The following is a 16,563-nucleotide window of genomic DNA, read 5'->3' as shown; positions in this document are numbered from 1 at the left end:
AGATTATCCAACTTATTAATTAAAGCTACTAAATTGTAACTAGAACTTTTTTGTAAAATGAGCCCGATTATTAAAAATCGAACGATGCAGTTCGCGTTATTACCGGGACACCAATTCACGGCGTATTTCAGTACCAATATACCACAAACCATACTAATATTGTAAATGTGAAAGTGTGTTTGTCTATCTCCAAACTTTTCACGGCCTACATAGGCCACTTTTTGTCCAAGAAAAGCAAGACTTCCCACGGGACTTTTATAAAACATAAATCCACGGAGGCGAAGTCGGTTACTACAATATAAAAGCACAAGCGAAGCGAGTGCAATTTTTGTTGATACATATTAAAAAAGGTAAATTCAAGAAATAGTGTCTCAATCATTTAAAAAATAATTTCGCTCTGTTTTTCATTTCGCTTGTGTGGGGGGTTCGCCCCTGGCTACGGCCATGATATTCAGATAAATAGAGTGCCATTTAGATTTTTGCTGTATTTCGAGCCCCTTGTTAAAACGCTAATGATACACTTTACGTAATTATCGTAACACCAATTTACGATGTATTTCAGTACCTACCTATATACCACAAATTCGTGTAATTTAATAACTTAACGTGATTGGATAGAGTAATTGTTTGCTGTAGCGAGAATTAATATATTAAGGGATAAATGTTGTTACTACTTTGTTGTGGATTTATGGCCGCTTCACACCAATTGCGTATGCAGCACGTACACGTGACACGTGCGTAGAGACGCGCGTAAACCCGTAGACGTTAATGCACGCATTACGTCAACGTGAACGTTTACGCCACGCAAGCGGTATGCCATATTTCATACAGTTCAATAGATTACAACGTAATGGTACGCGCTACGATTACGCTTACGCAGCCCGTGTGAGCGAGCTCTTAATGATAGAATTAAAAAAATAAAAGTAACACAGTTACCAATTTCGATGCAATGACACTACACTACTAAAAGCATTTGAAATTATTACAAAATAAAGTGTGACCTGACGTTATCAATTTTTCAATTTTCTAGTTTCGTATATACTTTACTAGCCGATGCCCGCGACTTCGCCCGCGTGGATTTAGGTTTTTCGAAATCCCGTGGGAACTCTTTGATTTTCCGGGATAAAAAGTAGCCTATGTGCTAATCCAGAGTATAATCTATCTCCATTCTAAATTTCAGCCCAATCCGTCCAGTAGTTTTTGCGTGAAGGAGTAACAAACATACACACACACACACACACACATACACACACATACAAACTTTCGCCTTTATAATATTAGTGTGATTAACACACGAAGTTGGCTCATTTGCCCCAAAATAGAGATTTTTCAAGGGTCATAACATTCGAAATAAATACATATAAATTGACTAAATTAATAATTTTAGGGCATAGATAATGGATAGATATATCGATATCTGGCTTAATTTTAGGTCTATTATCACACTAATATTATAAAGGCGAAAGTTTGTGTGTGTGTGTGTGTGTGTGTGTGTGTGTGTGTGTATGTGTGTGTGTGTGTGTGTGTGTGTGTGTGTGTGTGTGTGTGTGTGTGTGTGTATGTTTGTTACTCCTTCACGCAAAAACTACTGGATGGATTTGGCTAAAATTTTGAATGGAGATAGATAATATCCTGGATTAGCACATAGGCTACTTTTTATCCCGGAAAATCAAAGAGTTCCCACGGGATTTCGAAAAACCTAAATCCACGCGGGCGAAGTCGCGGGCATCGGCTAGTTACAAATAATACAATAATAGGCGTAATACGTTTGTATAGAGAAGCGCGTAAGACGGGCCACCTTAAGTGCGTGCGTGTGGACGGTATCCCGCGCAGTTCTAAAAGCTCCTAAAGATTGGACTGCGCAGTTCCCGATCTTGCCTGTGCAGTTTAACTTTCTAGTAAGACGGAGCGCGACCGTAAGATAAGGGTTAAGACTGATTGCCGTGACTGAAGTTGTGTCTGAAGGAACATAGAAGACCTTAGATATATCCAGGTGTCGCGTCATAGTGACAAGTAGTCGTTCCAGCGTGACAAATGGCGCACATTATTCGGAACGATCTCCCGGGCCTAATAAATATTATTAATACCTTATTGCGCGTTTTTATTATAACATCCTATTACTTTTATTGCTTATGTGGTTCCTGTAATGGATTATAATTCAACATCTTGCTTTTTTTTTCGTTCAACTTGTCGAAGACTTGGGCCATGGCTTATAGGGCCATGGCTTTGCCAAACGAACGGTAGCAAAGGGCGGATGCACGTTTTATTTGTTTATTTATAGAATAGCGCTTGGCTGCAATCAGATCTGCTAGCAAGTGGTGATGTAACCTAAGATGGAGCGCGCTTGGCTAGAAGTTGCCTATTCACTCTAGACATGAAGTGCATACATTTGAGAACTCACTCGCCATTTTTGCTCTATGTGTCAACTGTCACGTCAAAAGTTCGATTTTAGTCCATAATATACTTAAGGAAAACCGCACTTTTGACATGGTATTTGACACAGAGAGAAAACATGGCGAGTGAGTAAAGTTCTCAGTGCTGAATAACACACTTTTATAAGTGTTTTACCTACCTACCTTGGTATTTTTGTGAGTACCTAAATATTTTAAGCGTCTAAAAGTAAATAAAAAACCTTAGTTTTATTCTTTCCACTTCACTTAATTAGTCCCCCGATATAGTTTCTGCCTACATCTTTACTTTTAATCATCTCAATCAATAGCAGGCACACTATTGAGCATATGTCTGTTCCCAGAAGAGACGGGCTTAGGCTATAGCTTCATATACCTTTAAGTACGTTATGGAGAATTTACAGGCATTTATGCATTAGATTTACGCGTAGTTGGTTATTGGAAAAGTTGCACTAGAATCTACGAATCGTAGCTACCTTCTACAAATACGTGCTGTGGCCACGTCAAATCGCGCGGAATCAAGACGCCAATAGCTAATAGCCGTGGCCCGATGTCTATATGTTATGTGGTTTACATTTTTGTTACAGTAAATGTGCGTGTCAAAGGAAAACTTATTTTTCTGAATAATGAAATACATAAATTATTTGATTTCAATAAACCAATTGGCAATATGGAATTGGAAAAAATAATTTTGCTAAGTGAATGTTGGTATCCTTTATTAAAGGTTCTATAGGATTTTTTCATAATAAGAGAAATAATATTTATCCTGATATAGAATGCCAAAGTCTTAAATACTAAGCTATTACTGATAAGACTTTTTAAAAATTCAAAATTCAAAATATCTTTATTCGATTAGACTTTTACGAGTACTTTTGATTTGTCAAAAGCATTTACCACTGGTTCAGAATGCCTTTCCTACCGAGAAGAATTATTAAGAAACTCGGCGGTTGCTCTTTCCAAAGATTTGATATACAATAATATGTCATGTTTAAAATAATTGAAGTTCACATTGCTGGAGCGAGCTGCAGGTCAAACCCACGCTCTTTTATCGTTTACAAAATCTTCTATAGTATAATATGCTTTACTCGGGAGATAGTTTTAATAGATTATTTTTAACGTTAACATCTGGTTATAATTAGATCTAAAAGGTTTTCCAGCGTAACAGCCGTCTGCCTTTAGGCATACAGCCTAAAGACCTAGGCAGTTTTTAGTCTTTCACAAATGTCTAGCTAATTGTAGACCTAAATAGACATGTCCGTTCAGGTAAAACGGTTTAAGGTTTTAGATAGCCAGGCGTTGAAAGAGATTTCGATTTTTCTATACTTTCAAAAGACTCATTGAATGTGTGAATACATGTCAAAAACACGAATGGAATTGAATGAAAGTGTTGGCTTTAGCAATAAAAATATGTAGTGTTTGCCGTAGTCGAAATACCTACTTTTTTTTTAATTCTCTGTAGGCACATACTTGACCAGAATCCTACCGGGTGAAAAGTGATTATCTGGTCTAAAATTAGACGCGTTTGCCTAAATTTGATGATAGTTTGGCTAGAGTCTATTCCTTCTTAATTGATAGGAAAAAACATCACGAAGAGTATTCCAAACCTTAGCCATGTGTTTAAGAAATTAGAGGGAATGTCGAGGATACACACTCGAGTGGAATTTTCAGAAATTGGAATCACTTGGGTGGAATTTTCAGAAAATGGAATCACTTGGGTGGAATTTTTAGAAAATGGAAACATTCGAGTGGAATTCTCAGAAAATGGAATCATTCTGGTGGAATTTCTGGAAATTCCACACGAGCGAAGTTAAGGTCGGTCAGCTAGTTCAGTGAAGTATTATCACACTAATATTATAAAGGCGAAAGTTTGTATGTGTGTGCGTGTGTGTGTGTGTGTGTGTGTGTGTGTGTGTGTGTATGTTTGTTACTCCTTCACGCTAAAACTACTGGACGGATTGGGCTGAAATTTAGAATGGAAATAGATTATACTCTGGATTAGCACATAGGCTACTTTTTATCCCGGAAAATCAAAGAGTTCCCACGGGATTTTTAAAAAACTACATCCACGCGAACGAAGTCGCGGGCATCAGCTAGTTAATTCATACAATTTACCTATTATTATGCTCTACTAAGTTTGTGAAATTCGCTACACATTTAGCTTTACTAAGGAATTCTAGACTAGAAAGGAAAAATCTCGCTTTCATGTTCAGTTTTCTTCAGGGCACGAGAAAGTCTGGCTTTGTATTGGTAGTCCCTTTGGTATTATCGCAAGGAAAATTGTTAAGTGAATGTAATAGAAACCTAGAAATTATAATAAAACTAGCTGATGCCCGCGACTTCGTCCGCGTGAATTTAGATTCCATCCCATCAGTCTTGGTGGTCAGGTCCCCTGCAGCAACAGGATTGAGGAGTTGGAATCCAATTTTTTTATGAAACAATGTCGCAAAATTCTTCTATCGATTAAAAAAAAAATTACGCAAATCGGTTCAGAAATCTCGGAGATTTCGGTGTAAATAGGTAAAAAAACACAACTCCCTTTTTGAAAGTCGGTTAAAAAAGTAGCCTATGTTACGCCTTGGTCAATCCTCTACTTGTCAGTGAAAGTCCCGTCAAAATCGGTTCAGCCGTTCCGAAGATTAGCCTTTTCAAACAGACAGACAGACAGACAAAAATTTTAAAAACGTGTGATTCAGTTAAGGTATCGTTCAAATAACCCTATGAGCTTAATATGAGGCAGATTACCTTGTAGTTACTCATATCTCGCTGTTGTCTTTAACTGATAGACGTCCACTGGACATTTGAAAAATTATGGAGGACTATCAGGCATGAAGATTTCCTGTCTTGTTTACCATTTATATTTACGGTACCGCTTATCAATCTAATCTTAATTTATTTTAGTTTAAAATATTGCTGAAGTGTTTTTTAATATTACCTCAGAAAAATATTCTCCTTTTCCCCTCCAACTAAGCGTAAAGCTTGTGCTAGGAGTAGGTAGGACAATAGTGCAACGGGTGGGGTTTGAACCGGCGACCTCGGAACTCGGTCCTTTGAGCCGTTGAGTTTCGAATAAGACCATTGTGTAACACAGAAATTCTAATTTTCCTAAATCTGTGGTAGCACTGCTATAAAATTAATTATTGATTAACACATTCCTTCACGATTTACAACGAAAATTTAAAGGTGCGTGCCCGGTATGGAACCTAGGACCCCCAAATCGGAGGCTTACTTTTAACTACCAAATTATTTCTGCTTAGACTTTAAAGCCCTGTTCAAAGTTAATGTCTGGCTATAATTAGACCTAAAACTAATTAGGCCATTTGTTTGCGACCTTGATAGTCTAAACAACTGTTTCCCAAACTTTAAGGATTTTGTACCCTTTTCAAATGAATAAATTATGTTGAAGTTCATTATAGAAAGTAATTAAATAAACAAATTGAGTCAGTACATAACATAATGGCCAGCGCAAACAGAGGGAGAGGAGAAGAGCCAAGCGTTTAGATTATATGATGAAGCATATTATGTATCACATCACACTAATATTATAAAGGGGAAAGTTTGTGTGTATGTGTGTATATGTGTATGTGTATGTTTGTTACTCCTTCACGCAAAAACTACTGAACGGATTAGGCTGAAATTAAGAATGGAGATAGATTATACCCTAGATTAGCACATAGGCTACTTTTTATCCCGGAAAATTAAATTTTTCCCACGGGATTTTTAAAAAACCTACATCCACGCGAACGAAGTCGCGGGCATCAGCTAGTTTAAAAATATAGGACAAAATAAATTACAAACTCGTAGCCCGGAAAGCTTGTTGATATGATTTATGTAAATTTAAAATTCAAACAACATTGTATATCCGTCGCTATATTTAAAGTTTAAACACGGCATAAAAATACGCTATTCCGATTTACAATATTAAGATGAAGATAAAACATGTACGAACGCTTTGTATCGTCCCGCCCCCCACCTTAGGGGGGGGTGATTTCGACCCCAGGGGGTGGTATCGCCCACTTTGAGAGGCACTGGCTTTAACCTGAGTGTTGTTGTATATTCTGAGAATCATTAACTTTTTCATTAGTGTATCCCTATTTGATTTTATAATGATATCCTCCGAAGGGCTCTTAAGGGCCTTTTAATGTTATCTTTTTCATTCTAAGAGGGCATTATTATCAATTTTTCTGTATTTTGTGCTACTTAGATAGTTTAAGAACCTTGATAACCTAGACGTATTATTTGCTTTAACGGCGAAGGAAAACATTATCCCTGAGAGTTCTCCAAAATGTTCTCAAAGGTGGGTGAAGTCTGCCAAGTGTCAATGCGCACTTGGCCAGCATGGTAGACCATGCTCATTCTGAGGTGATCAGTGCTCAGTAGTGGGTCAGCAAAATGTTGATTATGATAATGATGAGGTACCTAGTTTCAGTTAAATTATTCAGTTTACGAAAATTATTGAATCAGTATGGGGGTTTCTGGGATCGGAGACCCTAAAGATCTAAAGATCCTGAGGGATATTTGATATTCCGGGATAAATTGTAGCCTATGTATCAATCACAGGTATTAGCTATCTTTTTTCCATATTTCAGCCAGATCAGTTCAGTCACTGTGGCGAAAAGATGAACAAGTATTCAAACATCCAAACTTTCTCGTAAACATAATATTAATAAAATATAACCGTTTAAACCACTTAAAAAACGCGTTGAAACTTTAAAAAATATCAAAAAAACACTATCGCGAACAGAACCGGACGACGCAGAGTCGCAAATGAAATAAAATTTAAAAAAAAAAAACAACAAAAAAGGTAAAGCACTTTTGTGCACCAATGTACGTGGAATTTCGCTGCCTACCGAGGCGTTACTTTTAATCTCGAATATTGCTATGACAGTACAAATGTACCCTGTTTCTGTCCTTTTCTCTGTTATGACAAAATGTGCCTATGGATCTCCTTTCTCTTTCACTCTTATAGCATTACTAGATAACACCCGTGACTTTGTCCGCGTAGGTCTCCGATTTAAAACTCCCGTGGCAACTTTGATTTTCCGGGACAAAAAATAGCCTATGTCAGAGTAATATAAAAAAGAGCAACGAAGGAGTTTCTTGCCGGCTCTTCTCAGTAGAATCTGCATTCCGAACCAGTGGTAGTCTTGACTCATCATCACACTAATATTATAAAGGAGAAAGTTTGTATGTGTGTGTGTGTGTGTGTGTGTGTGTGTATGTTTGTTACTCCTTCACGCAAAAACTACTGGACGGATTGGGCTGAAATTTAGAATGGAGATAGATTATACCCTGGATTAGCACATAGGCTACTTTTATCCCGGAAAATCAAAGAGTTCCCACGGGAATTTCAAAAACTTACAGCCACGCGAACGAAGTCGCGGGTATCAGCTAGTATGAAATAAATTAATGTCATTTCATTTATATGTTGTGTAGGTAGACTCAACTCTGTTTTAGGAAATGTTTAATTAGTCGAAGTCAATTTTCCGGAAAATTAATCATGACTTATTGCTCATTAATTTGAATAAAAGATTTGGAGTTAACAATAAAAATTGCTAAGCCCCTGCTTAACTGTGAAATAGAAATCAAAAGATATTCTTTTTTGGGTCGGGTCATTGTACGGAATTTAAAAAAAAACTTCGCACGAACATTTTGATTTTACAATGAACTTTCCAGGATAGAAAAAACTGTCTTAGAGACCTCATAATTTTTTTGACTGACACTTTTCATGTTCAGGAGGTACTTAATTTTTAGGGTTCCGTACCTCAAAATGAAAAACGGAACGGAAGTCAGATAACTATACCAATACCTAAAACAGGTTTTTATTTGTTTTTATGCTAAACTAGAGGATGCCGATAGAACTGGATGATGGATGAGATAGCCTATGTCTGTGCCAAATTTCGTCAGAATCGGTTAAACTGTTGGGCCGTGAAAAGGTAGCAGACAGACAGACACACTTTCGCATTTATATATATTAGTATGGAAGTATGGATGGATTCGGAAAAAATACCCAAGTACGGATGCCTCGGTGCGCGTGTCAGACTCGCACTTAGCCAATTTTTTTTTTTTTTTCAAAATTTATATATGCCTTTGTGTAGACTATAGGACTCAACACAGGACCTCTGCAATCTGAATATTAGTAGCTGAAAATTTATAACACCCCCGACAAGTGAAGGTCACAGTAACTAAGAAAAAGCTGATAACTTTCAAACGGCAGAACCGATTTTCTTGGATTATAGCTAAGAACACTCTCTATCAAGCCACCTTTCAAACAAAACTAAATTAAAATCGGTTCATTAGTTTAGAAACTTCGATGCCACAGACAGATACACACGTCAAACTTATAAAACCCCTCTTTTTGGGTCGGGGGTTAAAAACGCTAGCCATTGATGATCAGACCAAAGAGGCAGTCTACTCAATCAATCAATAAATATCATTTATTCATTCTAAGTTCTTAAACTATTTCAATGCACAAATAGTTATTCTAAATATTATTTTACAATATTTTCCTATGTACTATTTGTTAGTAGATGTGCCTTATAAACAGTAGGTATAATATTAAAAAGTTGGTAAGAACATACGAATAGGTTTGACAACCCCTGTGCTAGTAAACACTGTATTACAGTGGGTTGACTTCTCCCATTCCTAAGAACTTAATTTAAATGTGTTAGTATGGTGCGCTGATGGTCGGACATGCAAAACCGTACCAATACAACACCGTTATAATATCCAAACATATAACTCATAATATAACTCAATATAAAGCACGCGTCTAGTTTCGAAATAACAATTTAATTTCGTACAGTCGAACTACCGAACCGTCGAATAATCAATTCGATACCTATTCGATTCCTGTTCGATAGCTAAATAGTCACGCGATTCTCGGATTTCACTAATTGTTATCGATTTTACTGTCTAGCTTACTACGGTTAGTACGAGTTTGACAACTCGCTGACGTTGATAGAACATCGAAAATCGGAAACTATAAAGTACTTTTATAGAAGCATGCGTTACTTTACGGAATTCCCATGATATACAATAATACAAGGAACCGTTAAGCGCCGGCCTCACAGGCCGCGTTTGCGTCGCGTAAGCGTAGACGTAGCGCATAGCATTGCGTTGTAATGTATGGAACTGTATGAGACATGGCATACCACTAGCGTGGCGTGAACGTTCGCGTAGACGTAATGCTTGCAGTTATGTCTACGGATTCACGCGCGTCACAAGCAAGTGTCACGTGTGCGTGCGCGCATGTCAATCGGCTTTTAAGCTTAATTTTGATAATTCGCTTAAGCAGACCAATCTGTATGGTGCAACATGCAGCATGCGATACGCCTACCCTTCCACTGTTAATCATGCAGGAAAAGTAAGCAATACGCTTAAACTGCACTTATGCACTAACTTGACAGATCATAAATGAAAACGAAGCTGTTAAAACTAGAGTAAGCAGTGATTTTATACTCTACTAGTGATAGCCAGCGGCGTCGCTTCCGTGGGAATTTTGAAAAGCCTTATTCCTGAACCTCTGTGCGCAAACTAGGCTGAGCGTTGAAAAGTCAGTCAGTGAGTCAGGAGTTTCCTTTTTATATATCCCGTTGACCAGCAAGCTAAGGTTTAAGATTTGAAATTTTGATTTCGTTTATAATCTACGACCAGCGCCCCCGGCGTATGATACGTCATAAAAAATCGCTATTACTGAAAAAACTACTTTGCTTCATTCATCGTTTACCTACTCTAACTTTATAGTTTCGTTGTTCGAGTTCTATCGATGTTGTTCAACTATTCAAAGTCGTACTAACCCTATTAGTATACCTACCTACTGTTGGAATGAAAATTGAATTGATTTAATTTATTTTTTTATCTGGTTTTTGTGTTGTTTTAGTCAGTCATTAATTCAGTAAAGAGATTTTCGAGGCTGGTGCAGCCTAGTTGCGGCATTATACTGAGCGATATTTTAATATGTCTAGAATCTAGATGGAGCGCTAGAACTCGTAAGCCAAAGGCCATCATCATCGTCGTCGTTATCACCCGATAGACGTCCACTGCTGGGCATAGGTCTCTTGTAGGGACTTCCACACGCCACGGTCTTGCGCCGCCGCCATCCAGCGGCTCTTGCGCCTCGTTTGCTGTCGTCTTTTCAACTAGTAGGTAGGATTCTTCCCTACATGGCTCTACAGGGCCAGCACCTTGGTACCCCAACGTCTATCGGATTTTCGAACTATGTGCCCTACCATTTTTTTTTTAAATATCTGCTATGCTAATCATGACTAATATCGAGGCGTAAAGCTATTGCCTTTTCCTATTGCCACTTCAGCTTCGCAACCTGTTGACGGTCGGTGAAGGAAAACATCGTACAGTAAACCACCAATTTTCTCATACTAATCACAATCCGGGTATCTTTTAAACAAGAGTGAATAGGCATCTTCTAGGTAAAGTCGTCCCATCTTAGGCCAATCCACTTTTCTATCACTATCCATACTAATGTTATAATGTGTGCGAAAATGTGTCTGTTTGTCTGCTACCTTTTCACGGTTCAACAGTTAAACCGATTTTGATGTTTGGTACAGAGTTAGCTTATATCCCGGGGAAGGACATAGGCTACTTTTTATCCCGGAAAATCAAAGAGTTACCACAGGATTCCTAAAAACCCATTCGCTTAACCGATTTGTATGAAATTTGGTACCGAGGTAGCTTGCGTGATGCGTCTCTGTAATTGCCATAGGCGTATTATCCCGGAAAATCAAACAGTTCCCACGGGATCTTTAAAAACCTAAATCCCCCCAGACAAAGTCGTTAGCATCATCTAGTAGTGAATTAAAAAAACCTGCACGCTTGAGGGTTCTCTATAATGTTCTCAAGTGAAGTCTGCCAATCCGCACTTGGCCAGCGTGGTGGACTATGCCATAACCCTTCTCATTCTGAGAGGCGACCCGTGCTCAGTAGTGAACCAGGGGGTTGATCACGATGATGAAATCCTGATGTACGTTTCAAAAACTCTTTTGTAGCCAAAGCAAAGAGTTAAATTTTAACATAACATCTTGTCGGTCGCTTTCCCGCATACACAAGAGGTCGACTCAATATTTATTTTATTTTTCGTGTGGAAAGTGCATTTTCTTTTTGCCCCGCCGCTGTCTCGCGTCTTTCTTTCATTTTATAAATATTTTAGTTCACGCCTCAGATATTCTCCTGTCTTTTAGTCGGGCTTTGGATTTTTAAAATGTAAATATGCGTTCCAACTTATCCATTGACTGTTTCTTTGCGAGATGTTTTACTTTGTTAAGTTTGGGTTAAGAATTTGTTGTTTTAGGGTTCCGTACCTCAAAAGGAAAAACGGAACCCTTATAGGATCACTTTGTTGTTTCTCTGTTTGTCTGTCTGTATGTCTGTCTGTCTGCCTGCCTGTCTGCCTGTCCGTCCGTCTGTCAAGAAAACCTATAGGGTACGTCTCGTTGACCTAGAATCATGAAATTTGGCAGGTAAGTAGGTAGGTTGCTTGCGGTTACCGTTTTTCATCTTGGACTGCATCATCACTTACCACTTTTCTTTCTTATTTCTTCTTTCTTACTTTCAAATTTAAAAAAACTTACATACATACACCATAACTTACTATTATAAACATACCTTTCTAAAACACCTAATAATTCTAAGGTAAAAGTACAAAGTCCCAAGAAAAAAAGGTAGTTCCAGAAATATGGTCGATATGGCCATAAAGTTTCGCTTCGCTGCCCACCTAAATGGCATATCGCACGCGCTAAGTTATTCAGTGTTGCCCGATTACATCAATGTGCCGTGAAATTGGGTAAATGGCTGACTTTTTGTGTTCATAATCAATGTTGTCAGTTAGTGCTAGTGATTTGGTTCTTTTACCCCTCTTTTTTGTTAGGTTTATAAGTTATGATAGTTTTATTATTAACTAGCTGATACCCGCGACTTAGTTCGTGTGGAATTAGGTTTTCGAAAATCGGTAAAATTTTCTGCAATAAAAATTTGCCCATGTGTTAATCCAGGGTATAATAATTTATCTCCATTCTAGATTTCAACCAAATTAGATTTGTGTGGTGGTGCGTGGTGGTGGTGCGTATGACTTGCTTGGTGGCTGGCTTCACCTGCATGTTTATCAGTGGGAGGGCGGGCGATGCATGTCGCATTCTGCATGTTGCACCATACAGATTCGTTTGGTTTAGCGGATTATAGCAAATTAAGCTTTAGGTTCCTTGTTAATTATATTTATTAGCTTGATATTTTGGACTTGCCTTTACACAGGTTCAAAAAATCTATTAAAACTATGCTCCTAAGAAAAGCATATTATACAATCGAAGATTATGTAAATGATAAAAGAGCATGGATTTGACCTGCAATTTGCTCCAGCAATGCACTTCAATTGCTTTCATACATGGCATAATATTGTATATCAAATCTTTGAAAAGAGCAACCGCCGAGTTTCTTGCTGGTTCTTCTCGGTAGGAAAGGCATTCCGAACCAGTGGTAGATGCTTTTGACGATTCAAAAGAACTTGTAAAAGTCTAATTGAATAAAAATATTTTGATATTTGAATTTTGACAAGTAACGAACTCATAAGTGACACTAAGTAAACAAATCGTTGATATCATGTCATGATTATATCTACGTTTTCTCGCTCCGTCGCGTCGCGTGCCCAGCAACCATATACGCACACTAACCGATTCAGTGTTACCTGATCATTATCAGTTTGTCGACAAATAGGGTAAATGTGTGGTTTTTATTGAGTTAATGAACGGGTATTAGTGAGTTAAATGGTGTTTAGTTAGTATAACTACTCATTTTACTAATGCAAAAGTGTGTGTGATTTTGTGGTTTGTCGTACTCGTCGCAACGGAGCAATGTATCGATGTGACCCGATGTGTGTTACCCGACTGCGGCGAAGCCAAAAGGAAGGGTTATGATTTTAGCAGTCTATGTATGTATGGGAGTATGTTTGTATCCAGATTCTGTGTGTTCCACCGTAGCGCCTAAACTACTGGGTCGATTTAGATGAATGAGGTGTCAATCGATTCGTCGTAAAGGTCCGGGTGACATATGGCTACATTTTATACGAAAAAATTGACCTAACGGATGTTACATTTTCTTTGCTATTGTATCAAGTGGGGTGTTAAATGAAAGAGGAAAAAATTCTGAATCTGGCGGTAAGTGATGATGCAATCTAAGATGAAACCAGGCTAATCTGGAAGGGGTATGGCAGTTTTCATTAAACCCATACTCGTTTGGTTTCTACACGGCATCGTACCGGAACCCTAAATCGCTTGGCGGCACGGCTTTAGGGTAGTAACTAGCCACGGCCGAAGCCTTCTACCAGACAAAACTATAATATATATATTGTTTAACTATAAGTTTGTATTATGTAGAAGGTAGTAGGAGTAACTTGTCGCCAAAACGTAATATTAACTTGATATAGAACGTACTTTGTTGAGTTGTAACAAAAGCGTATATATCTCATTGTAATAACTTTGCATTGTCCGCTACCTATTGTTACATGTAAGCTAGATGTATTGGGTATCCACCTCGCCGATTTTATGTGTATGTCTTTTACACAATATACTATGTTAATAGAGTGGGCGTGTATCATTCGTAACTATTGAACGAAGACATCAGGAGATAAAGATTAGAGATAGCTTTCTGCACCTCAAAAGAAAAGAAGTGATTCTATAAGGGTTCCGGTTTTCCTTTTGAGGTACCCTAAAAATCGTCTAAGTGCGAGTCAGACTCGCGCACCGAGGGTCCCATACTCGGGTATTATTTCCATCATTTTGCACGATAAATCAAAAAGAATGTACAGATAAAGAAAGCCCTTTCGTATTTACCACACTTGGTATATACTTGATGATACTATTATTATTTGTTAATGAAAACATTTTTCTTTGTGATGTAACCACAAATTCACGGATTTCGGATTTTTTCCTTTACTTGTCCTATAAGACCTACCTACCGGCCAATTTCATGATTCTAGGTCAACGGGCGTAGGTTTTCTTGACAGACACGACAGACGGGCAGACAGACAACAAAGTTATCCTATACGGGTCCCGTTTTTCCTTTCGAGGTACGGAACTCTAAAAAGAAAGCCTTTTAGTCACTTCGCTGTAAGTATGTCTGTCTGTCTGTCTGTCTGTCTGTCGTGTCTGTCGTGTCTGTCCAGACAAAAGGAATCAAAACCTATCGCCGTTTCTTAAAACATTATTTGTGAAAGTGTGTAAATTGTAGACTGTATACTCCTTGTTCAAAAGTAATACATTTAACATCTTCGTCTCTCACATGATAAGCTTTGACGTTGACTTTCCTCATTTTCGCCTCTTTGCGGAGTTTACGCGAAAAGTATAAGAAATACAGTGGAATTCCCGCGGGCGACGCATTTCTGTGATTTTAAAGATTACGTTACAATGTTGCCTCCAATTTTACCTAGTTTTTAGAATACTTTACCTCAAAAGAAAAACGAAACCCTGATAGGATCACTTCGTTGTCTTTCTGTCTGTCTGTTGAGTCTGTCAAGATAAGAGGAATCAAAACCTATTATCACTTTGTTTGTGAAAGTGTGTAGACTCTAGAGTCTAGACTCATTCACTCTTTGTTCAAAAGTAATACATTTAACATCTTCGCCTCTCACATGACTCACGATAAGCTTTGACGTTGACTTTCCTCATTTTCGCCTCTTTGCGGAGTTTACGCGAAAAGTGTAAGAAATACAGTGGAATTCCCGCGGGCGACGCATTTCTGTGATTTTAAAGGTTACGTTATAATGTTGCCTCCAATTTTACTTAGTTTTTAGAATTCTGTACCTCAAAAGAAAAACGAAACCCTCATAGGATCACTTCGTTGCCTTTCTGTCTGTCTGTTGAGTCTGTCAAGATAAGAGGAATCAAAACCTATTATCACTTTGTTTGTGAAAGTGTGTAGACTCTAGACTCATACTACTTGTTCAAAAGTAATACATTTAACATCTTCGCCTCTCACATGACTCTCGCGATAAGCTTTGACGTTGACTTTCCTCATTTTCGCCTCTTTGCGGAGTTTACGCGAAAAGTATAAGAAATACAGTGGAATTCCCGCGGGCGACGCATTTCTGTGATTTTAAAGATTACGTTATAATGTTGCCTCCAATTTTACCTAGTTTTTAGAATTCTGTAACCTCAAAAGAAAAACGAAACCCTGATAGGATCACTTCGTTGTCTTTCTGTCTGTCTGTTGAGTCTGTCAAGATAAGAGGAATCAAAACCTATTATCACTTTGTTTGTGAAAGTGTAGACTCTAGACTCATACTACTTGTTCAAAAGTAATACATTTAACAGGGCTCTCTCCGTCACTCGTTTCCACTCGTTTCATACAATCGTAGTTCCAATTTCATTTGAATATTAAGCAACCAAAGCCCATGAAATTTTGCAGACATATTCTAGAAACTAATATCTGTGTCTGTAGTGTTTTAGATTTTTCTAAAAATATGTAGTTTTAAAAATACAGGGGCTCAAAGATTTGTATCTAAATTTTTAAGACCGCGTAACTTTCAAACCGAATATTTTAACGGAAATCTGGAAAACCACAGACATAGATATTAGTTTCTAGAATATGTCTGCAAAATTTCATGGACTTTGGTTGCTTAATATTCAAATGAAATTGGAACTACGATTGTATGAAACGAGTGACGGAGAGAGCCCTCTTAACATCTTCGCCTCTCACATGACTCTCACGATAAGCTTTGACGTTGACTTTCCTCATTTTCGCCTCTTTGCGGAGTTTACGCGAAAAGTGTAAGAAATACAGTGGAATTCCCGCGGGCGACGCATTTCTGTGATTTGAGAGATTACATAATGTTTTGCCTTCACTTTTAACCTACTTTTTTATTCAATGAGATCTCATCTGATAGTGACGATGAAGTCTAGATTTCTTTGGTATGGAGAGAAAGAAAAGAAAGAAAGAAAAACCTTTTTCTTTTAACCCCCGACCCAAAAAGAGGGGTGTTATAAGTTTCACGTGTATATCTATGTATCTGTGCACCTGTGTATGGCATCGTAGCTCCTAAACTAATGAACCGACTTTAATTTAGTTTTTTTTGTTTGAAAGGTGGCTTGATCGAAAGTGTTCTTAGCTATAATCCAAGAAAATCGGCTCAGCGCAGCCGTTTGAAGTTATCAGT

The 16,563-nt window shown here is 37.9% G+C and overlaps 1 protein-coding gene and 1 long non-coding RNA gene across 6 annotated transcripts in view; both read left to right on the top strand.

Moving 5' to 3' along the window:
- LOC123877961 (nephrin) overlaps positions 1-16,563 on the top strand; it is a 341,522-nt gene that overhangs the window by 83,694 nt on the left and 241,265 nt on the right. The gene's annotated exons all lie outside the window — the stretch shown is intronic.
- The window catches only part of LOC123877962, a 30,754-nt gene that overhangs the window by 5,140 nt on the left and 9,051 nt on the right, over positions 1-16,563 (top strand). The window contains exon 2 of the long non-coding RNA XR_006798709.1: positions 1,805-1,813. This is a non-coding gene — a long non-coding RNA (uncharacterized LOC123877962). The remainder of the gene's footprint in view (positions 1-1,804; positions 1,814-16,563) is intronic.

Source organism: Maniola jurtina, chromosome 25 (genome assembly GCF_905333055.1).
Source record: "Maniola jurtina chromosome 25, ilManJurt1.1, whole genome shotgun sequence".
NCBI lineage: Eukaryota > Metazoa > Arthropoda > Insecta > Lepidoptera > Nymphalidae > Maniola > Maniola jurtina.
This window is presented reverse-complemented; position numbering and strand designations above follow the sequence as displayed.